This window comes from Micromesistius poutassou (genome assembly GCF_964030765.1).
Source record: "Micromesistius poutassou genome assembly, contig: SCAFFOLD_743, whole genome shotgun sequence".
NCBI lineage: Eukaryota > Metazoa > Chordata > Actinopteri > Gadiformes > Gadidae > Micromesistius > Micromesistius poutassou.
In genome coordinates, this window is record NW_028180378.1 from 1 (window position 1) to 23,985 (window position 23,985).

The 23,985-nt window shown below is 46.0% G+C and overlaps 3 pseudogenes across 3 annotated transcripts; 2 read left to right on the plus strand and 1 right to left on the minus strand.

The window, feature by feature from the left end:
• The first annotated feature begins 7,246 nt into the window (after nt 1-7,246).
• LOC311370853 lies at nt 7,247-11,254 on the plus strand (annotated as a pseudogene). The gene is made up of 4 exons: nt 7,247-7,301; nt 9,722-10,086; nt 10,247-10,461; nt 11,151-11,254. The product of its transcript is annotated as an uncharacterized misc_RNA (transcript).
• A 508-nt stretch (nt 11,255-11,762) lies between these two features.
• LOC311370855 lies at nt 11,763-15,902 on the minus strand (annotated as a pseudogene). The gene is made up of 2 exons: nt 14,913-15,902; nt 11,763-12,128 (listed from the first exon to the last, which is right to left on the minus strand). The product of its transcript is annotated as an uncharacterized misc_RNA (transcript).
• A 3,979-nt stretch (nt 15,903-19,881) lies between these two features.
• Nucleotides 19,882-23,836, plus strand: LOC311370856 (cell adhesion molecule CEACAM5-like; annotated as a pseudogene). Its single transcript, XR_014684320.1, has 6 exons — nt 19,882-19,989; nt 20,792-21,172; nt 22,576-22,809; nt 22,931-23,197; nt 23,372-23,625; nt 23,743-23,836. The product of XR_014684320.1 is annotated as a cell adhesion molecule CEACAM5-like (transcript).
• Nucleotides 23,837-23,985: the final 149 nt, after the last annotated feature.

A 23,985-nucleotide genomic window follows, 5' to 3' on the forward strand; every position in this document is an offset into this window, starting at 1 on the left:
ACATCACAAGCCAGTGCTACCAGAATAATAGAAATACACCATGGTAATTGCCTGAACGAGTTGATTAAGGAGTTCATGGATCCTGCTGTGCTCACGCAACAATTCGTTTTTAGGAGAATTCTTCCAGACAACAGTGTGGAAAAGGGGATTGGTGAAGGGGTTGTCAGAGATGTTTACTGCGCCTTTTGGGAAGAATTCTATGATCGCTGTACTGTTGGAACAACAGTAAAAGTTCCGTTTATTAGGCACGACTTTAACCGCGAGACCTGGCAGGCCATTGGCAGAATTTTGCTGTCAGGTTTTTACACCTGTCAGTACTTGCCTATAAAATTAGCTCTTCCTCTGATGGAGGACTTCTTTCATGGATGTGTGTGCTGTGACATCCTGGATAGTTTCCTGAACTATGTCAGTTCTCAGGACAAGGTCATCCTCAAAGCAGCACTTGAGGATTTCTCAAAGGTGGATTACAATGACCTCATGGATGTGCTGGAGGCATACGAGTGCAGAAAGGCTGTCAACGCCCACACACTGCCACAGATCTTGGAGGAAATCGCCCATAAAGATCTCATTCAAAAACCAAGATACGTTATGGACTGCTGGAAAGAGGTGACAAAGGGAATGATCGGCATTGATGAGCTGCGGGCACACTATGAGGCAATCAAACCCACTCCCAGGAGAGTCCAAGGCCTCCTGGAATTTGAACAGGTCACCACCGCAAAGCAGCAGGAGGTGGTAAACCACCTGAGACGGTACCTAAGAGAATCAGATGACGAACGTCTTGGAAAATTTCTGCGTTTTACTACAGGCAGCGATGTAATAATTTGTAGCAAAATCCAGGTTGTCTTTACAAAAATGTCAGACTTCTCCAGAAGACCCATTGGTCACACATGTGGATGTGTGTTGGAACTGTCAGATAGTTTTGACAACTTCCCAGAGTTTAGGTCAGAATTCAATAAAGTCTTAGACAGCAACATCTGGGTAATGGACATTGTTTAGTTTTCTGATGTTTGCAGAATGCTTGCCCTGTTGCATGCATTATTGCTCAGAGATGATTTTATAGGTCTTAGGAAACAGTTCTGTGTGAATATCGCAATACTTATGTATTTTTACAGCCAATTTTACAGGTGTACTTATAACATAGCTCAAGCTATGTTTAGTTCAATATATTTCAAGCAATGTTCAATGAACTCTAGTTAACGTCTGTGCATTTCAGCATGACTGTCTTGAATGGTTTTTGAATGCATTATTGCTCAGGGATGGTTTTATAGGTCTTTGGAAACAGTTCTGTTTGAATATCAAAATACTGAAGTATTCTCTACTATCTTAACGCACAGCCAATTTTACAGGTGTACTGCCTTGAATGGTTTTTGTAGGCATATGTATTGATTGCACATTGCACCATTATACTGTACTTGTGCTGTTTTCTGCAAAAATCATTTCCATTAAATGCTTTATAAATAGTTTACATAGTTGTCTTTATTAAAATGGTAATAGATACTGCGGTCTGCAGTCATGGGATCTTTGAAAAGTAAGAAAACAACATACAAGGGGTCTTTTTTGAAAAAGCAATTCAATGTGTCAAACAAAAATGTGACAATACACGTATTTCATAAAATGTACATAAACTTTCATGGCATTACAGTGCCATTTTGTGGATGATTCGAGGATGTGAGGAACTGCACTGCTATTTTGCCCTCAAAGGCAGGGAGTGCCATTTTCCCCTTAATGTACAAATCCCTAGTGTTAATTTTGTATTGTATCAGACTCTAGTTGCAGGAATGTACAGAGCTACTTTGGGGTAATTATGGAATATGTACAAAGAATAAGGGATAGCATAAACACTACATTATACTAGTACACCCTTCTCCATGGAACTAAGATTTGTGTATGAATACAAAGTAGGAATACTTTCACCAAATACTTGAAACATACTTTATTTTCACAGCCCTACAGAATAGCCCACAGGCAATACTGTACTACTGTGCTCATTGAGCTGTACTGTACCGTATGAAAAACTGTAAATGTTCAAAATTCATTTAATGAGGGTTGAATTTGAAAAGTCAAACTCAAACAATGTCTCTGGCTCTTGAACAACAAACTTAAAGGTAGGTTTCCTTCAGTCCAACAATATCATTTTCACAGAACAAACAAAATCTTACTTTCAGTTCATTCAACAATACATATGATCTTCAGCCCAGTAACAGAGAAACTCAATCCACAGGTAAGTAAGTTTCAGTACAATTCCCAAGGCCAGAATCACAGGTACGTTTTCAGTGAATGCTCCACACAGCAGAGTCCAGTCAAGAACAAGAGTGCATGAAGCTGAGTGTATGTGTCTCCCCAAACTCCACCCTCATACTGAGAGTTTCTGCCTCTCAAAAAGCCCTCTAGCTCAGCTGTTTTCAAAGAAGGGGCCGGGGGCCCCTGGGGGGCCACGACATGATAGGGGGGGCGGCAGCAGGTTGTCAGGAAAAGTATACAGTAGAACAAAATTAATCATTGAATAACTAATGTATACCAAAATGAAGAAAAACAAGCTAAATAATATTCCCATTAGTTAAGAACTGCATTATATTAATCTATTGCACCTAACATTACAACTATTATCGTTATTTTATACATCCCTGTTATACACCCCTGCCCTGGCTCATTGGCCTCTTGGGATGTCACACTACACAGTCATCTCTACTGTGTTAACCTATTAAAGTGTAGCAGATGGGGTATTGCCACAGTCTTGTAGGGATTAAACCTCTACGCTAACCTAGGGAGGACTGAGCAGGACAGGATCTGACTCCCCCTTGCCCAATGCCTAGTAGGATTAGTGCTGTCGTGTGGCAGCAGGTGGTTTCCTAGATAGATAGATAGATAGATACTTTATTAATCCCCAAGGGGATATTCAAGGGACATTCCTATTTAGCAGTCACTTGCTAGAGTGAGCTTCAGGATCTGCAGATTGTCAGGGTGCCTGAAGGGTGTTTAACTGGTGTGTAAATGTGTACGACCCAACTAGTCACCACCCCAATACTATCCCAACCCCAGCTAAACAGGTGAGGTGTCCCTTCCCGCAGGTTAGAAACAATACGAGTGGGCAGGTTAAGTGGAGGCTTGCTCAGTGGCAATTGCAATCAAAAGTCTCTCCAAGTACCACTGTGTGTGTGTGTGTGTGTGTGTGTGTGTGTGTGTGTGTGTACGAGTGGATGGGTAAAGTGGAGGCTTGCTCAGTGGCAATGGCAATCAAAAGTCTCTCCAAGTACACAGCAAGTGCTGATGCACCCAAACTGTGGGCACAGACGAGTAGGTGAAATCCTCAAAGATTATTTTGTATCTCCTCTCGTAACAGTGTGTACAGTTCAGCAGCTTCAAACGCATCTTTAGGAGTGTTCCATCCATTTTCTTGTACCAGCAATGTGGACAGATCGTAGACTGTTTCATCACAAGGCAATTGACCCTTGGGTGTGCACTCCTCCTTACAAAGGTCAACCTCCTCTTGATTAAATAACTTCAGTCTGTCCTCCCCACCAGAAATCTGCGGGGCTGTGTAAAGTAGGATTGGACGACCTCCAGACTGACCCCTGGATGTAGCTGGTCTGATTCTATGAGTATTCCATGTCTGCACAACTTCATCCAGCTCTTTCTGCAAGACAATGCAAATGAAATTAAAATGATATAATACACACATTTGGTTTCTGCACGGTTGAATGAATTAGGCTAAATTAAGTTTTGTTTCTGCGCAGTGCGAGTTTATAAGCAAACAATCTACGCCTGCAGTTTCAGCAGAGGGTTGTAGAAGTTTCAGCACATTGAGTGATCCCATAATTCCATGCGAGTTAATGGTAATGCAGTAATATTAGATTACACTGGCCTGAAGACTATTAATACATTTTTTTTTCATGTTTTCACATGTAATGGATCCTATAGTCGTGTGTTTTTTATTATGTACCTGTAACTAGCCTACTAAACTACTTCGTTTCCCCAGGTCCTTTGCAGAGAATTGAAGTCACCCTTAATGTGTATTGCATGTAGGCCTAACAGAAGTAATACATCCCCGAATAATGAGTTTTAGCATACCCACGATAGGACTCACTTAGCCATGTCACATCGGGGTTCGCACTTGCCTAATTGCGGTACACCATATTGTATGTTTCATTTTAAATGGCATTTTGATTAAATCGATTCTCACATTGGGTGATGATGCAAACAGTAGCATAGCCTACCTGAACTAGTTCGAGGAAGCAGAATTGCATTAGGCTCTTATCCAAGGCATCGCCGGAGAAGTGGCCAGCATCTTGCAATGATTTGAAGAGGTTCATCCAAAACTGCACGCTCTGTTTGCGAAGGATACCCCACCATGACTCAATGCGCTGGTTTGCAGTGCTGCGGCCATACAAGAAACTTTTGATGCCTGCAAATGCATCGGAGTGCTCTCTTCTAAGGAAGACTTGCATGCCCTCGACGTGGCCATTCTCAGTCCCCCTATCTGCTCGCAGCCGCTCCGGACAGCCCCCCACACGTTCGATGCACTTGGTGTAATATGAGGCAATGACTTTAGGGTCATTGTTGGTGGTATACGCCTCCATCCACAATACGTACCGACTGTAGCCATCAATGCATCCGTTAATGCAAATTCCAAATGGCTTCAACTTATCGTATGAATCCATGTGCCACAGTGCGTTAGGCCCCGGGGTTGTGTACTCACGCCGCCTCAGACGACGTGCCCGTCTAATTTCCACCCCACGAGGATTAAGTGCCCTGAGTATCAGCCTTATAGTCCTTTGAGACACCACAAACCCCCTCTGGATAGCTCGTAGGTGTAGCCAACGATACCCCTGCATCTGTCCATTCCCATGCAGTTCCTCCTGCACGAAGGCTATCACATTGTCTATGTCCGACTGATTTCGCCTCCTACACAGTCCAAGTTCACGACACCGCCTCTTCAAGGTCCGAATAGAAATCACAATACTGTGATTCTGTGCTAAGACTGCAAGGATCTCTTTGTTAGATAATCCAATCTCGAAGTAACATTTAATTAAATCCTCCATTTCAGCAGCACTATGCCAGGACACGAAGTCTGTCAGCTCCAGCTCTGAATGACCTGGTTCTTCCTGGTAGCCTACATTTCTGACTTTTTTCTCGAAAATTTCGACTTTTTTCTCGAAAATTTCGACTTTTTTTCTCAAAACTTTTGACTTTATTTCTCGAAAATTTCGACTTTTTAAAATTTCGACTTTTTTTCTCGAAAATTTTGACTTTTTTCTCGAAAATTTTGACTTTTTTCTCGAAAATTTTGACTTTTTTTCTCAGAGATTTAGAATTAATATATTACTCCGTGGCCCTAATGCTCTTCCGTACATGTATGCATTTAGTGATTCATTTATATATTCATCAACTTATTTACTTGATTAAGGCTCCTTAATATGTTACTTTGGGTGAACGTTAAAGGTTATAGCAGTGTTTCTCAACCTTTTTTGAGCAAACGCCCCCCTTACCTTACCCTGATCCTCTGGCGCCCCCCCCCCATTATTATTGTTGTTAATTTTGTTAAAAAAAAAAAATTGCGACACCCGTGGGTAGGCTATATCCATCACCAACTCCACTCCAACTCGTGCTACATTGCTTGAATAAAAAACTTCTGTGCCGTTTTGGTTTCTTCTGGACAAGAAAATGTGTATTCAGAGTTTTATTAAAAGGTTTTATTATTGAGCTATTGAAGTTTAATACGTAACAGTGTTTGTGTACATTTTTATTGGTTATTGAACTGTTAACCCGCAAACTTGGGTTCAATATGTGCACGAAAGACTCCCTTTGTTTACGTGACGTTGCCTAGCAACGCTGTGCACGTGCAGCCTTCATCCGCTTCGTTCTGAGAGTAGCACGTTTAAGTTTGCGGCCAAATAGTAATTAAAGTAGTTTGTTACTATACAAGTTAAGCGCCTGTAACATCAGTGTTAAATGCGTATGTGCCGGTTGGTGTGCGTACCTTATGAAAGTAAGTGTTTATCGGTTCGCAGACGTTGCAGTGGTCTACACGTAATGCGCACGTTCTATTGTTTACAATTAGCATGCTAAGCGGAGTTAGCTTTATTCACGTCTTGTGTTGCCTTACTATGTAATATGGATGAGGTTCATGTTGCTTAGTGTAATGCCCCATCCACCGCTTGCTTTGCATGTCCCGCAAACCAACCAGTGGAAGTCAGGGGAGGGCGAACTAGTTTCTAAAGCACCACGCTGCTGCGATGAGGTGGGTTTGTTTATCGGCGTTACTATGGCGATCATGACGGCACTGAGCATAAAGTAAAAAGTAGATGAGACGATAGAGGGGTTAGAAACCCATATTAAGATAGGCTTTTTATTTCAGTTATCCTATTTTTGCACCGAAAATATTTGAAAACCATGAAAGTTTAAAAAGTTCAAAATAATGACCGCTACACAAGCGAAGTTGTGACGCCCCCGTGTTCGTTCCCAGCGCCCCCCTAGGTTCTACGAACGCCCCCCAGGGGGCGCTGCCGCCCCCGTTGAGAAACCCTGGGTTATAGTGTTGCGACCTGTGATGAGTCTGACTGGTAGAAAGAGTTGATTTACCTTGACTTTATTGCTCTGTTGTCATGATAATAACGCCACTGGCTATCCGATGTAAAAATCCTTATAACTGGCTGGCTGGCTTGCTAGCTTGCCCCACAGGCGCTTATGGAGCTTCTCCACTCCGAAAACGTTGACGTACATTTTCAATTCACCACCAATTAGTTTTTCATCCTGAAGAATGTGGAGGGAGAGAGAGGGAGGGAGGATTTTGGGGATGCTTACTGTATGATTGTCTGATGAAAAAAATAAATAATAATAATAATAATCATCACTTCAAAGGTGAACACATGAGTGATGTTGTCTCAAGTGCTGCTGTCCCACATCCTGGGGACAGCAACCCTATGAGAAGTAAGACTCACAAGTAACCAGACTAGACTTAAGGGTGTGAAGAGGAAGGACGTCTTGAGCGGAAGGACCGAAGATTAATAAAGAGAAAAAATTGCAGAAATGGTCTAAAAAGATGATTCTCTGATAGGCCCAGTAGTTACCAGGCTTATGTTCATTATTCTGCTAATCATGGTGTGAAGAGGAAGGAAGTCTTTCAATGTTGTATGGTTTCTTTTCAGCTAAGTGCATGAACTGGAACCACATCTAGATGTCAGACCAGCTTCCTCCTCAACAGTAACTTTTAACTTTTATTTATTAGTAAGAGAGGAGAGGACTCACTATGAATTTAAGATCAGCAGCAAGAGTATTTCTAGCTTTCCTTCTGTCAGTACCAGGTTGGTTAATTTACATTGTGAACATTTTAACTGTTTCAATAACATGACAACCAAGCAACTGGAACGAGGAGAGGGTGAAACCACAGCAGGTTTAAGATAGAATAATTAAGCAATAGATCACGACAGGCTGTGGTATGTTCTCATTATACCACAGTTAAGGGGCGTTGTCTGTCCCCACACGCAGCGGAGGTCTCATTCTGATAAATTATGATTTCAGCTGATTTGCTGCGTTGTCTCCATCTATGGTCACATTTGCCCGAGGCAGGCCTGGTCATAACACAGACTTTAGGTTTGCAAAAATAAACAAACAAAAAATAAAACGTTCATCACTTCTTCACATCACTGTTGTTCTCTAGAATTGTCCTGTCCCACATCCTGGGGACAGCAACCCTATGAGAGGTAAGACTCACAAGTAACCAGACTAGACCAAAGGGGAAACTGACACACTGTGGTGCATTTAGTATAACCATATATATAACTGGCTGGCTGGCTAGCTAGCTTGCCCCACAGGCGCTTATGGAGCTTCTCCACTCTGAAAACGTTGACGTACATTTTCAATTCACCACCAATTAGTTTTTCATCCTGAAGAATGTGGAGGGAGAGAGAGGGAGGGAGGGAGGGAGGGAGGATTTTGGGGATGCTTACTGTATGATGAAAAAATGATGAAAAAATTTGCAGAGCACATGAAGGCATTTTAACCATTCATTGTGGCCAAAAAATGTCCAGTAGTTACCAGGCTTCTGTTCATTATTCTGCTAATCATGGTGTGAAGAGGAAGGAAGTCTTTCAATGTTGTATGGTTTCTTTTCAGCTAAGTGCATGAACTGGAACCACAGACTAGATGTCAGACCAGCTTCCTCCTCTACAGTAACTTTTAACTTTTATTTTTCTATGGCTAATGAATCTAATTCAAAGAGTTTTGCTTGTATGTACTTTTTAATTGTATTTTTTACCTGCAGGGGGGGGTTGCACCAACTGGTCTTAACTAAGCCTGGTCGTAACTGCTAAGTTGGTCTTAACTAAGACCAGTCTTAAGAATGGACTTTAGGCCAGTTGCACCAACTGGACTTAGGCCTGGTCTTAACTACGCCTGGTCTTAGCGAGGCGCGTTCATGCGAAACCTCTCAATCAGCTCCTCGTCGTTATAAATATCTAGTGGGTTGATTCTGTCCCTAATTATTCTTTCCCGTCTAAATGCCCGCTCGTTGTAAAGGCGATGTATAAGACGCGCCATCTCTTTCATTAACAGAAAGATGAAAGTTGTTACTATGGAAACAGGAATCTTTTTCAACTTTACGCCTGCTGCCGACCAGGCGTAATATTTACGCCTGGTCTTAGTTAAGCCTGGGCTTAAGACCAGCTGGTGCAACTGGCGTAACTGTGCGACTGGGCTTAGAACGCGAAGTTAAGCCTGGTCTTAGTTAAGACCAGGCTTAAGACCAGTTGGTGCAACCGGCCCCAGGTGTTTAAATATCACCAAGAACAACAGAGTGAGAGAGGAGAGGGTTAATTTACATCGTGAAAATTTTAACTGTTTCAATAACGACAACCAAGCAACTGGAACGAGGAAAGGGTGAAACCACAGCAGGTTTAAGATAGAATATAGTAAATAGAACATTAAAGAATCACCCTCTAGAATGCTGTGTTTGGTTAAACAGACCACTAGAATAGAGAACGGTCCACTTTATAAATTTAAGTTATGGTTCATAAGTCATGGAAAAATATTACTTCACTGCAAGTTGTATACAGCCTCTTGTAGTTAAAGTGCTGGTTTTAAGATAACGATACCCTTTTGAGATATGTTGGCCATTTCCTGGTTTAGACAATCCTGAACTATTCAAATTATCGAAAGATTAATTTAGTTACTTTTATACTTTTAGAAAAAAACATAAATGTCAAAAGCTACTGTTGCTCCCCCATTTATTCTATTAATGATGATTTAGACATGAAATCTGCTGCAATGTTAACATTCTGATTCAGTGATATGGTACACGGCATGCCACCTCAGGTCCCCTCTCCTGCTCTCCTCTAATTGTCTTCTCTCCTCTCTCCTGCTCTCCTCTATTATTCTCCTCTCCTCTTCTCCTCCTTGTCTCTACTCTCTTTTCCTTGTCTCCACTCTTTCCCTTTCCTTACCTTGTCTCCTCACCACTATTCCCACTTCAACTCTTTGTTTGCAATACTATCCTTGTCTCCTCTTAACTGTTAGTGTATGTTATTCAGTTAGTGTAGTGTAATAAATGCTGCAATTCGGGGGGTGACCACTGAGCTGTTCCTCTCACAGCTCAGTGGTCAGCATGTATCTGTAGTTTCCATCTCCACCCACTAGCCTCCATCTCTTTATGTTTCTTCTGATCTGTTCATCAGGTGAACCTCTGTGTCTTGTTCATTCTCAATGAGATGTGTTTGTTTTTTCACAGCGCTTCAGGGTAATGGTGACTGGAGAGTTACTTACTCATCTAGTAATGGCTGCGCTTTAAGAGGATCAACAGTTGACATCAGCTGCACTTATGAATACCCTGGCAACGTACAGAACCTCACGACCACAGCCAATATACTGTGGTTTACTAAAGTTTCCAATAAGCAGCCAGTTGATCTGAAACCCGATAGAGGCTATACAAATTGTGTTGAATTCAGCTGAATTCATCAGGTCCAGATGACCTGATAATACCGGGTCCAGAAGACCTGAGACAGAGTGACTCTGCTGTCTACAAGTTTAGGTTTACAACAAACCAACCAGGTGGGGAATATACTGGTGACCCTGGAGTGACGTTAACTGTAACACGTAAACTTAGATTACAAATGATTGAAGTGTGTGTGTGTGTGTGTGTGTGTGTGTGTGTGTGTGTGTGTGTGTGTTGGTTCTAGAAGGTTTGTTTTAGTAATCTTAATTATTTAGAATAATTGTGATTCATTTATGTCATTTCATTTGTTCTCAGACCCAGATCTCCAGGTGAAGGTGTCAATTCCTTACCCTACCAGTCCTACCTGGGCAGAGATGGCGTGTCACAGTATGTGTGATCTAGCTGGTGACCCTCGCTACATCTGGTTCATAAATAGACAGAATGTAGGACAGAGAGTGACAGGGTCTACATTCAGTCTGAAGGGAACTATTCATGTGCTGTTGAAGGATACGAACATCTCCACTCTCCTTTATTGTGTAAGTCAACTCCACTGACATGATACCAGATGTAATGGACCTTTTAGGGTACAGAACTACATGTTACTCTTACTATGAAGTGCAGAGCCTGTTCAAAATGGGCCTATTTAGCACAGGCCGATTGCTTGGCCTCCTGTATTGCTGCTTGCAGCTTTATTGAGCGTCGCTCCTTTAAAATACTTGGCACTCGACACAGCATTTTCTGTGTTCTCAGTAATACGCCCGCCACGTGAAAAGTCTATCAAATGACATGCAGACATACAGAGCCTCTTCTAATTATTGTTAGACTAATATAACAGTTGTGTATCCAGCATCCAAGTACAGTGACCAAGTGAACTGCTGAACTGCAGAGCCCTGAAGCCCCATCCCGCTGCTGCACAGTCTTGTTCAAAGTGTGTTGATATTGAACGTGTCCTGTGTCCAAATTAGTCAGCACTGCACTTCCTCAGCTCTCAGCAATACACACACCAAGTGTGAAGTAGATCAGATGAACGGTCCCACACACACACACACACACACACACACACACACACACACACACACACACACACACACACACACACACACACACACACACACACACACACACACACACACACACACACACACACACACACACACTTAATTTCTCGCTTTATCGGTACATGGATGATTAATGAATATAATTAATGAAATGTAACTGTTAACAGACGCTCCAAAGACCCCCACAGTGACCGTGAGTCCCTCTGCTGAAATAGAGGAGGGCAGTTCAGTGACTCTGAGCTGCAGCAGTGATGCAAATCCATACAATTAAATTAAAAAGCTGTCTGTATCTTGGTACAACTGAATCCATTTAGTTTGGCCTGAAGCACAAGTTAAAGAAGCTTGCAAGAGTAGGATCCTGGTAGAAGTAGTATCACATCCAAACCTAATTGTAGCAAGGTTCAAGGAGTGGGCGGAGACAGGTTTGGCGTTTTCTCAGCCGGTTCGCTTTATTCCGCACAAAGCGAACAACAAATGAAACATAAGGCGAAATGAAATGAACAATCCGGTCCGTAACTAGGGTGGCCAGGCTCTCTGCCGTTCGGCCCGTCCTTCTGTCCACACTGAGCGTCTGTCGCTCTCGGCTGTTCCTACTGAAAGGCAGAGCAGACACATAAATACACACTTCCTGATTGGGTCTGATTGCGGACACCTGTCGGCAATCAGACCCAATCGCCCCAGCAGACCTGGTGCTCCATACTCCCCCTACAGGCCAGACGCCGCCCCCCTCCACATACCCCCACCGCCCGACACAGGCCGGGAACCCATCCGGCCGTAGCCTACTCCCCCCCCCCCCCGGAACGGGAGAGGAAATCAGCCACGACCATCTGCGCCCCCGGCCTGTGGGCCACCCGGAAATGAAAGGGCTGCAACGCGAGGTACCACCGGGTGATCCTCGCGTTGGCATCCTTCATCCGGTGGAGCCACTGGAGGGGGGAGTGGTCGGAGTAGAGGGTAAACTGGCGACCCAGCAGGTAGTAGCGGAGGGCACCGCCCGCCCATCGGATGGCGAGACACTCCTTCTCGATGGTGCTGTACCGACCCTCCCGGTCCGATAGTTTGCGGCTCAGGTACAGCACCGGTCGGTCGGCCCCCCCCACCTGCTGGGTCAGGACCGCGCCCAACCCCCTATCCGACGCGTCTGCCTGCACGGAGAAAGGGAGAGCAAAATTAGGAGCACATAGGAGGGCTGTTTTAATAGCATCAAACGACACCTGACATGGCTCCGACCACTGGACCGTATCTGGGGCTCTCTTCCGGGTGAGGTCGGTCAAGGGGCTGGCCAGGTCGGAGAAGTTTGGGACAAACTGCCGATAGTACCCCGCCAGCCCCAGGAACCGCCTCACCTCCTTCTTGGTCCTGGGGCGGGGGGCGGCAGCGACCGCCGCGGTCTTACCGACCTGCGGCCGGACCTTCCCCCCCCCCAGGTGGAACCCCAGATACTGGATCTCCCTCCGCCCGATCACGCACTTCTTCGGGTTGGCCGTGAGCCCCTCCCGTCTCAGCGACTGAAGGACGGCCGCCACCCGCTGCATATGCTGCCCCCAGTTGTCTCCATAGATGACTATGTCGTCGAGGTAGGCAGCAGCATATGCAGCATGAGGTCGCAACACCCGGTCCATCAGCCGCTGGAACGTGGCTGGGGCCCCGAGCAACCCGAATGGAAGTACCTTGAATTGGTACAGACCGAGCGGAGTGGAGAACGCCGTTTTCTCTCGGGCTGCTGGAGACAACGGAATCTGCCAGTAGCCCTTCGTGCAGTCCAGAGTCGTGTAGTAGGTGGCCATGCCAAGCCGGTCCACAAGCTCGTCGATCCGAGGCATCGGGTAGGCGTCGAACTTAGACACCGCGTTCACCCTACGGTAATCCACACAGAACCGGACAGACCCGTCCGGCTTCCCCACAAGCACGACGGGGCTGCACCAGTCGCTGTGGGACTCCTCGACGACGCCCAACTCTAGCATTGCTGCCAATTCGCGCCGTACCACGTCTTGCTTGTGTACGGGCAGCCTGTAGGGGCGTGTCCGCACCGTTAACCCCGGTTGCGTCTCGATGTCGTGAGTTATTAACGGGGTGCGACCGGGCAGGGGCGAAAAGACGTCGGCGAACTGGAGCTGTAGAGAGACCACGTCCGCCGCCTGACTCTCCGACAGATCCTCTCCTCGACCGACCGGAGGGATGGGCCCCGGGGCAGGGACTTCCGGTCCAAGCTCCTCTCCCTCCGGTAGCGTCGTGGCGAACGCGACCGGGACCACATCATTCCACCTTTTCAGGAGGTTGATGTGGTAGATCTGTCGGGCGTCGCCCCTGTCCGACCGCACTACCTCGTAATCCACGTCCCCGACTCGCCATGTGACCACAAAGGGACCTTTCCACTTCGCGAGTAATTTAGTGTTAGAGGTGGGCAACAGAACAAGGACCTTGTCCCCCGGTGTGAGATCGCGTAATCTAGTCCCTCTGTCGTACAGGCGTTTCTGATTCTCCTGGGCTTGGCGCAAATGCTCACGTGACATTACCCCGAGTGAGTGGAGCTTTGCACGCAAGTCCATGACGTACTGAATTTCGTTTTTGCTGTCGCTGGACCCCTCCTCCCAGTTTTCTTTAATGAGGTCCAGGACGCCCCTGGGCCTGCGCCCATAGAGCAACTCAAACGGGGAAAACCCTGTGGAAGCCTGAGGCACTTCCCGCACCGCAAACAGAGGGTCTAGCCATTGATGCCAATTTCGAGCATCCTCCTGTACAAACTTCCGGATCATGGACTTTAACGTCCGGTTAAACCTCTCACACAAGCCGTCTGTGGCTGGGTGATAGACGCTCGTGCGGATGGCCTTGACCTTCAACAACCCGTAAAGTTCCTTGATCGTGCGTGACATGAAATTGGTGCCCTGGTCAGTGAGAATCTCCTTTGGGATTCCCACCCGCGATATGACGTGAAACAACGCCTGCGCAACACTCCTCGCGGAGATATTGCGCAACGGAATTGCTTCCGGGTATCGGGTTGCGTAGTCGATCAGGACTAACACGAATCGATACCCTTGTGCGGAACGTTCTAATGGCCCGATAATGTCCATGCCCACGCGATCGAATGGGACCTCCACCAGGGGAAGGGGCCGCAAGGGAGCCCTGGGGATGGCCGGGGGATTCACCAACTGGCACTCGGGGCAGGAGGCGCACCAGCTGCGCACTTCCGCCCGAATTCCCGGCCAATAGAACCGAGCCATTATCCGGTTCAGTGTTTTGTCGTACCCCAAATGGCCCGCCATTGGGTTGTAATGCGCCGCCTGGAAAATCATTTCCCGGCGGCTCCTGGGTACCAGCAATTGGGTAACAACCTCCTCACTCTGGGTGTCACGACTCACCCGATAAAGCCTGTCCCTAATCACCACAAAGTGTGGGTAAGTCAGCACTGCGTCTGGCTGTACCCAAAGACCATCAATGGACATCACTTGGTCGAAGGCGGAGCGTAGAGTAGCGTCACGAGACTGCTCAAGGGGGAAATCGTCCACCGGTGGGAATGTCGGCGCTCGGACCTCGGGCTGAGAACCTCCCGCCTCCTCCCCCGATCCCTGACCAGCGTCGGACACCCTCACATCGGCGCAGAACACAGCACATGACTTACATGTCTCTATCTGTCGTGTCCGTACCCCCGCACTCTCGCTAACTGCCCCTGGAAACCCAGCCCAATCTATCCCTAGAATCAGGGGGTATGTGAGGCTCGGACTAATCGCCGCCTTGACCCTATGCGTTTTTCCCCCATAACGAATTTCGATAGGGACCAAGGGATACGTGTGAACATCCCTGTGTATACACCTCACCAAAACGCTCGATGCCTCGACCAATGCCTCGGACCGCACCAGGCGCTGATGGATCATGGTCTGCATACAGCCGGAATCCAACAGCGCCTGGTACGTACCCCGTTGTATCCTCACCGGGATACGGTACGCCTCGCCGGGACCGTAGGGAGGGATCGGGGCACCGGTGACGCGGACAACCTGGCCCACCTCCATCATCGGGCAGTCCCTCCGAAGGTGTCCCGGCTGTCCGCACCGCCAACACCCCTCCCTTGCCGTCTGAGGGCCCGCCTGCGGGATGGGGGGGGAAGGTGATTCATGTGCCTGCTCTGGAGTGGGCCCCCCCCCCCACCTCGCTCTTGGTAGCGGGGTGGGTTTGTACCCCCGCAGGGCCGCCGCACCGGTCCGCGGGCTCGGGGTTGGTGCTGGTGGTCGTCTGTCCGTCGAGGGGGGAATCAGGTGGCCCTCCGCGATCTTGACGGCCGCCGAGAGGCTCTCGGGCCGGTGGTACCGGACCCAGGTGGATGTTCTGGCTGGGAGCCCCTCGACGAACCTCTCGAGGGCCACCTGCTCCACGATTTCCTCGGGGTTGTTCCTCTCCGGGGCCAGCCACCTCCTCGCCTGGTCCCGCAGCTGCTGGGCGTAGGTGAAGGGACGATCGCCTTCCGAAAAGGTGAGGGCCCGGAACCGGCGGCGATGTTCCTCCGGGTTCAGGCCTAGCCGGTCCCGGATGGCCTTGTCGACCGCCTCGTAGTCCCACTGGGCCCCTGCCGGCAGACTGTGGGCCGCGAGCTGGGCCTCGCCCGTCAGGAGCGGCAGGAGGCGGTGAGCCCACTCCTGTCGTGGCCACCCGGAGACCTCGGCCACCCCCCGGAACGTCTCCAGGAAGGCCTCCGCGTTGTCGGTCTCCCCCATCTTGGGAACGTGTATGTGGCCCACCGCCCCTGCCGCTCTGGGTTCCCGACCGCGGTCGCCGGAGGCGAGGAGCTCCTGGAGGACCGCCCGATCGGCGGTCAACGACTGGCCGAGCTCCAGGAGCACGTCGTTCTGTGCCTGTTGCACCTGCGCCTGCCGTTCGGACATCTGCGCGAGATGTCCGAGTAGCGCTGCCAAGGGTGACTGTTCCATCGTCGCACTCCGCCCCACTTTGGGCTCCACTGTAGCAAGGTTCAAGGAGTGGGCGGAGACAGGTTTGGCGTTTTCTCAGCCGGTTCGCTTTATTCCGCACAAAGCGAACAACAAATGAAACATAAGGCGAAATGAAATGAACAATCCGGTCCGTAACTATGGTGGCCAAGCTCTCTGTCCACACTGAGCGTCTGTCGCTCTCGGCTGTTCCTACTGAAAGGCAGAGCAGACACATAAATACACACTTCCTGATTGGGTCTGATTGCGGACACCTGTCGGCAATCAGACCCAATCGCCCCAGCAGACCTGGTGCTCCATACTCCCCCTACAGGCCAGACGCCGCCCCCCTCCACACTAATATCTTACCCTTATCTAAAATCAACAAATTATCATCTGGTGACCTGGTTACCATTCTTCTGTTGCCAATCTAAATCATTTGATTTCAGAGTTCAGAGAGAACTGTTGCTTATAGCCTTTATTCAGTGCCATTATGATTGTGCATGCCAAGCATGCACAATCTGCAGCAACTGGTTTATCACAAAAACTAATGGAATGCATCTTATGCAAAACAATGTAATCAGATACGTCTTTAATGCCTTTAATGAGAACACATAAAGGACCCCAGGAGTTTAAAAAGGCCAGCCTCCTCCTGTGAACCAGCTGAAGCTAAACCATGATATTATTAATATAACAGCTCCTGGTTACTTGCTGTGCCAGTGATGTTTGCTATAAGTGTGAGATCTAGGGTCAGATCTGGATGATAAACTGGATCTGATGAGACTGCTGCCAGTGAACAGAATGAGGGGATGGCTATATCAAATTATAGATGTCTTGTCTTGTTTTAAAGAAGCAAATGAAGAAGGTGTTTAAAGATAGACCTTGCAGGAAGGACTTGAAGTGAGGCCTAGAGAAGCCGGCATGGTGGGACCACTAGTCCCCACCAAGGTTCTCTTAATGACTGTCTTCAGGAAGTGTAAAGTGTTTTTTTAATGTACTCTTCTGTCCTCAGCTGCTTCCTGTTGCTGTGTATGAAAACATCTCAGCTCTGACCAATCGCTTGGCTCCTAAAGCACAGAGAGAACCAATAGAAGAGCAGGATGACCATCACTGTGCCAGCATCCACACCTCTCTCCCAGAAAACCAGGAAGTGACTCGTTGGTTGGCTGGCTCCCGTGTCCAATCAGACCAGACAGATGAGGTCCTTTACTCTGTGGTCAAAATAGATAGAAAAGAAAAATAGAAGAAGGACTTAATCAACCCAATGGATTTGCTTTACAGGGAGACTGAAGTTCATATCTCTGTCTTCTTTCAGGGACCAGGACCATCGTCAAATAAACACCCCAGAGTGTGAACCAGTAGCGGCAGCAGGATTTAAATAGTGGTTCTTAGTATAGTGTCTCATCATTCAGTTGAAACAGGACAATACACTGGCTGATTGTTTGCTGCATATCTTACGGCGCTTAGGTTCCTGTGCTGTACATTGCTGTTTCTACTTCTGTATCATTATGGTATTTTTACATTTTATTAATTGTATTTTTTCAGTGTGGTTATCCTGTGATGGTCATTTCCATTATTGTGATATATTAATAAATTCATGACATGAATATGAAAGTATCCAATCTCATTGGACCTTAAAATATACTTTTGTTCCTTCTTGTCAAGTAACTATTCAGAATTAATTTGTAAACAAAGTTATAAAAAATAAATAATCAATGTCATCCAGCCTGGCACTATAGGGAAGCTTACTTATGTGGTAAGCCAACTAAGTTTAGTAAGATATGGTAACATTCATGCAATTCCTAGAACATAATCAAGCAAAGAACGATACAGAACGAATGAATCTTTCCACCTCCCTCTGAGATAACAACGCCCAAATGTCCGCTATGATGGAACGCACATTTCTTTGCCTTCATGAAGAGTTGATTTTCTAGCAACCGCTGAGGAATAATTCTGACATGCTGGACATGATAACAGAGGAACCTGGGAAATATGAGTATGTCGTAGAGGTAAACGAAAAACAAACTTGTTCACCAAGTCGTGCAGAATATCATCAACAAGTGACTGGAAGACTACTGGGGCATTGGTCAACCCGAAGGGTAGGATGAGGTTCTCATAGTGACCCGGTCGGTGAGGTGGCAAAGAAGTGGCCCTTGACTTGCTGAAGACTGGAGAGGGGTTATGGGCAGACTTCAAACATTGAGAACATTGCCTAAAATAAAATGATCCATCCAATTGATGTGAGGGTTGTGTTTAACAAGCCATGGGTGGCCAAGAACAATGGGTATATGTGGAGAGTAAATTACAAAGAACAATCACTTTGTTGTGATTACCAGAGAGCATCAAACTCACCGGAACTGAGATGAGCAGGAGGCCACAGAGGCAATGGATCCAAGGCCAAGGGCCTGACAGTGTAAGTCCTTCTTTTTTAAATGGATTTATTTAATCTCACCCAACTTAATTAAAAATCAATGCTGGATATGACTTTGCTGCTTTCTTGGCCAGGTCATTCTCGTAAAAGAGATTTTAATCTCAATGAATTTCTACTTGGTTAAATAAAGGATTGATTGATCCCATTCAGTGCGAATGCATTCAAAGGGGTTTGCAGGGTGGAGAACGGAATATTAATTTGATGCTAAGCAAGGCTTCAGCTCAAGCATTAACAAAAATCAACTCTTGCTTAACATGAGGAAATGCATAAAATAAAAAAAGGGCACAAGGCCGCTGATGACAAAAAGAATAACAAACAAAGAAAGAAAGAAGAGCCAGAGGAGAGTAGTCCAGGGGCAGGCAAAAGTTAAAAACCATAGGTGATTCCAGAATAAGGCGAACAAGCAGGCATGCAGAAACAGGGCAGAAAGAAATGACAGAAACAGGTATAAAACAATCGGACACGGTGGTACTAACCACACAGGGTACAAATAGTCTGGGCAGTACCAACACAACGAGGAACAGGTGAGCAGGGAAATAAGGCGGGAAACAGACAAATGGTGGACAACAACAAAGAACAACCAGCAGGAGGCCACAGAGTCAATGAATCCAAGGCCAAGGGGCTGACTGTGTAGAAAGGAATATCAGATGGTTCACAATGATGTTAAAAAAAAAACAAGTCCTCCTTTTTAAATGTATTTATTTCATACTCACCCAACTTGATTAAAAATGAATGCTGGATATGACATTGTTATTAGTTTAAATAGAGAGAATGGGCGTTGGGGGGTAAGAGGTGAGGCTATGCAGAGTCCAGGTGAAGTCTGATCAAGTGAGTCTTGAGTCTAATGCAGAAGCTGATGAGCAACTCTGCCGTCCTGACATCGGCAGGGAGCTCGTTCTACCACTGTGGTGCCAAAACAGAGAAGAGATGTGTCTTTGTTGTTTGTCCTTTGCCTGATCTTAGCGCTGGCGGTACCAGGCGTCCAGCTGAGGTAGTTGAGCGGAGCGCTCGTGCTGGGGTGTGTGGTCTGACTAGCGCTCGGAGGTAGGCAGGGGCAGTTCTGTTGACACCCTTGTAGGCCAGTACCATTGTGTAGAATCTGATGCAAGCTACTACAGGGAGCCAGTGGAGGTCCCGGAAGATGGGTCACGTGGGAGAATTTAGGTAGGTTGAACACTAGTTCTGCAGCGTTCTTGGTTGATACACTGCAAAGGTTTGATCGTGGAGGCAGGGAGTCCAGCCAGGAGCTGGTTGCAGTAGTGCAGGTGGTGTAATCATGGTTTAAAGAGGAAGGAAGTCTTCACTATCCGTTGCAATCTGTTCAGCTCACTGCATGAGGAACTGAAACCACAGACTAGATGTCATACCAGCTTCCTTCTCTACGGTAAGATGTTGTATGTTCTACACTTTTATTTTAACGCTTAACACATATTCATTATATAATGAATTATATAATTATATAACAATATAATATAATATTGAATTATATAATTATATAAATATATAATTCATTGAGTTTTCCTTGTATTAACTTTTAAATTGTGTTCTGCAGGCGTGTTCAAATATCTCCCAGAACAACAGAGTGAGAGAGGAGAGGACTCACTATGAATTTAAGATCAGCAGCAAGAGGATTTCTAGCTTTCCTACTGTCAGTACCAGGTTGGTTCATTTACATTGTTAACATTTAGTTGAACTGTAGACCCTCTAGAACGCTGTGTTATGTTGAGGATTGTATTAATTGTTAGATATGGTTTTGCTGCATGCTTTTTCCCCCTCCCTGCCAAAGCCCCTTCTCTGGCCCCCACTGTAGGTTGAAGACACCTTTGCTTTTCCCTCACGCCCCTCCCTGCTAGTCCCCCTGCCTCTGTCCCCCACTTTTAGTTCATTTCACCTTCATCCTGTTCTCCTCCTCCTCCTCCCTGCCAGTCGTCTGTCTCCAACATCAAATGGCCCTTATTTGTCTTACAGCCCAACAACAGATCCCTGTCTCTGACCCCCAATTTAGTTTATTTAAATAATCCCCCCCAGACCAACAGGTCCGGGGCCCATCTGTCTCCTCTCCTCACCTCCTCTCCTCTACATTCCTTGTCTTCACATCTTAGTAATTACAAAGCTTGTAGTCACATTGCACACAAAATAATAGTAAAGATTATAGAGCTAAGCTGAGGCCTACAGAGACTAAACACACCCTAGTAGCGTACACAACCATAATTCATTAAATGTTAGTGTATAATTATTATGAACACATTATATTTAATGGTTCATTAATGTACCCTTCTTGTAACGTTTTCAAAGCTTAACGGTGTAACCTGTCACACATTTAAATTATATAAATATATTTTAACTTAATAACCCAATCTTGAATAATTTTGATTCGAGTAAACATGAAAATGAACTAAATGTAATTCCCAGATCCCATACTGTCTTTCACATTACTATTTCATTTCTGTATTTTCCACAGCACTTCAGGGTAACGGTGACAGGAAAGTTACTTACTCATTGAGTAATGTCTGCGCTTTAAGAGGAGCAATGGTTGACATTAACTGCACTTATCAATACCCTGACAACGTACAGTACCGCCCGACCACAGTCACAACACTGTGGTTTACTAAAGGAGACGTGGCTCAGCCAACTGACCTGAAACACGATACAGACTATACTGGTCGTGTTGAATACATCTGTGGAGAAGTCAGCTGTACCGGGTCCAGATGTCTTGGAACATGTACCCTGAGAATCAGTGCCCTGAAACAGAGTGACTCTGCTGTCTACAACTTTAGGTTCACAACAAACCAACCAGATGGGGAATATACTGGTAACCTTGGAGTGACGTTATCTGTAACAGGTAAACTATGATGAGTCTAGTGTGTGTATATGTAACGCGAGCACTAACCCACCTTTTAACTTAATTGGGTTGCAGTTTAGAGAAATAATAATGATAATAACAATAAAATAAATAATAATACCAGGAGTTCTGGCAAGTACTAAGAGCCTTCTAAAGGCCTCAAAGTAAGCCCTTAGTTTCAACAACTACTACAGGGTAATATTAACCTTGCCTCCCAAACGTTTCTTTTCTGTCCACGAAACTCCTCTCCCGCTCTCCAGAGTCATCTCCATGTCCTCCTCTGGCCCACACGCAAATCTTTTTTTCGTAGGATGGTAGGGGCAAGTACCGCCTTTTTCGCCTCTGATTGGTTAGAAGGGCTCTCCTCCGATTGGTTATGGCACAGGGCAGGCTGTCGGCTAGTCTACCAGCAACAGAAGTAAACTGTGGTGTATTTTCTACAATTGACTGACTGCAGCTTCATTCATCTGTGGTAGCCTACTAAAAATTACCATCATGCCTTTACTTTGGTAATAATTTTGACATAATAGTTTCACTAGATAGTTTCTGTTAAGCGAGATGCAAATTAGGACCAACACATCTCTTGTCACCTCAGGGAGCCTTAATGGATTCTGTGTTGACTGTTCTGTTAATTGTACTGCTGTTATAAGCCTATTTGCTGGTTGGGAAAACTTTGAGCCTAATTGTTAGAGGTTGTTGTTACTTCACTGCAGTGTATAATAGTCGCGTTACATTTCTCGCTGCTTTCCATACCTAGATCCCTCTGTGTAATTGTGTGACCTGCACTCCACACAGCTGGGCAAAATCGTGCCGCACTTATGCACTGTTGGATTGAGTTTGTTTACTTCTGTTGGTGGTAGACTAGCCGACTAGCCTGCCCTGTGCCATAACCAATCGGAGGAGAGCCCTTCTAACCAATCAGAGGCGAAAAGGCAGTACGTGCCCCTACCATCCTACGAAAAAAAGATTTGCGGCCTGCATGCAAATTTTGTTTTTCCCAAACAGGTTTACCTTTTCTCGCCTCCGATTGGTTAGAAGGGCTCTCCTTTAGATCATGTTTCGATTAGTCCTAGCTGTTTGCGGGAGTATATGGTTATGGTTAGGGTTAGGGTTAACCCTTACCCAAACCCTAACCCTAACCATAACCAATCGGAAGAGAGCCATTCTAACCAATCAGAGGCGAGAAAAGGTAAACCTGTTTGGGAAAAGAAAATTTGCGGCCCGCGCTCTCTGCAGACCCGCCTCTTCCGCCTCTATCCCGTATCTGCTTCCCACTCCGATTAGTCCAGACGCCAGTCAATCATATGTGTCCGTCCCATATATTTATGTGTGTGTATACTGGTGTGTGTGTGTATGTGTGGGAGTGTGTTGTTATATTTTTTATAACGTGTTCTCACACCCAGACATCCAGGTGAAGGTGTCCTTTCCTTCCCCTACTGATCCTAAGTGGACAAAGCTGGAGTGTCACACTATGTGTGGTCTAGCTGGTGACCCTCCCTACATCTGGTTCAGGAATGGAAAGAAGGTAAGACAGGGAGTGAACTACAGGCCTACATTCAGTCTGAAGACAGCTATTCATGTGCTGTTGAAGGATATGACATCTCACTCTCTCCTTTCGTGTGTAAGTCCACTCCACAGTACACTGACATGATACCAGATGTAATTTATCTTTTAGGGTAAAGAACTACATGTAGATCTACTATGAATGGACCCAATCTGCTGGTATTTATATAATTAATGAAATGTAACTGTTAACAGACGCTCCAAGACCCCCTCAGTGACAGTGAGTCCCTCTGTGAAATAAAGGAGGGCAGTTCAGTGACTTTGAGCTGCAGCAGTGATGCCAACCCAGCAGCTAACTACACCTGGTTCAAGGTTACTAAAGGTTCTTCCTCCACAAACATGCACCAGGGACCACAGGCTCGTCTTTAGACAGATCCTGTCTTCAGACTCTGGACAATACTACTGTCTAGTTCAGACTGAGCTAAGGACAGCATCTAACCTTGCTCCGTATTCACATGGAATGTGAGTAAAACCCATATTGTACATCATATTAAAGATATAAAAATAAAAAAAAGGTATTGGCAACATAAGTCATCAGTAAATTCATTGTCCAATGAACTCAAAAATTCTCCACTTTGTGATTTATATTATCATTAATACGCTCATGAATAAATACATGTTTCTTTGTGTCTCCAGATGGGCCTAAACACTCATCTGTGTATTCAAGTCCCTCTGGTGAAATAGAGGAGGGCGGTTCAGTGACTCTGAGCTGCAGCAGTGATGCCGTCCCAGCAGCTAACTACACCTGGTTCAAGGAACATGAAGACTCAGTGAAGCAATCAGGACAAAACTACACTATCACTAATATCACATCTGAGCATGGAGGAAACTATTACTGCCAAGCACATAATGCAATCGGACATCATAACTCCACCTTTTATTCATTCAAAGTAATTGTTTTTTTAAATACACACACCTCTCTCACAGTCACAGGCAAACAGTTAAACATTGGCCTACTTATATTGCAGTTTGTTATCAGTATTTGAAATCATATGACAATGTTTCAGTGACATCCTCATCATCACAGACAGCAACAGTAGCTGTGACAACCATTGGTGTCCTGCTCTCCACCATACTCCTCCTCATCTTCTTCTGGATGAGGTGCGATATTCTCTTTCTATTTTTCCGTTCCTTTACTTCTGCTGTTGCTTCTTCATCTCTCTGTTCTTTTCTCCAGAAGAAGAGAGCCTGCAGAAAACCATGTAAACAGGGAGGAAGGCCAGATACAGTGGAGGAGGTGAGACACAGGG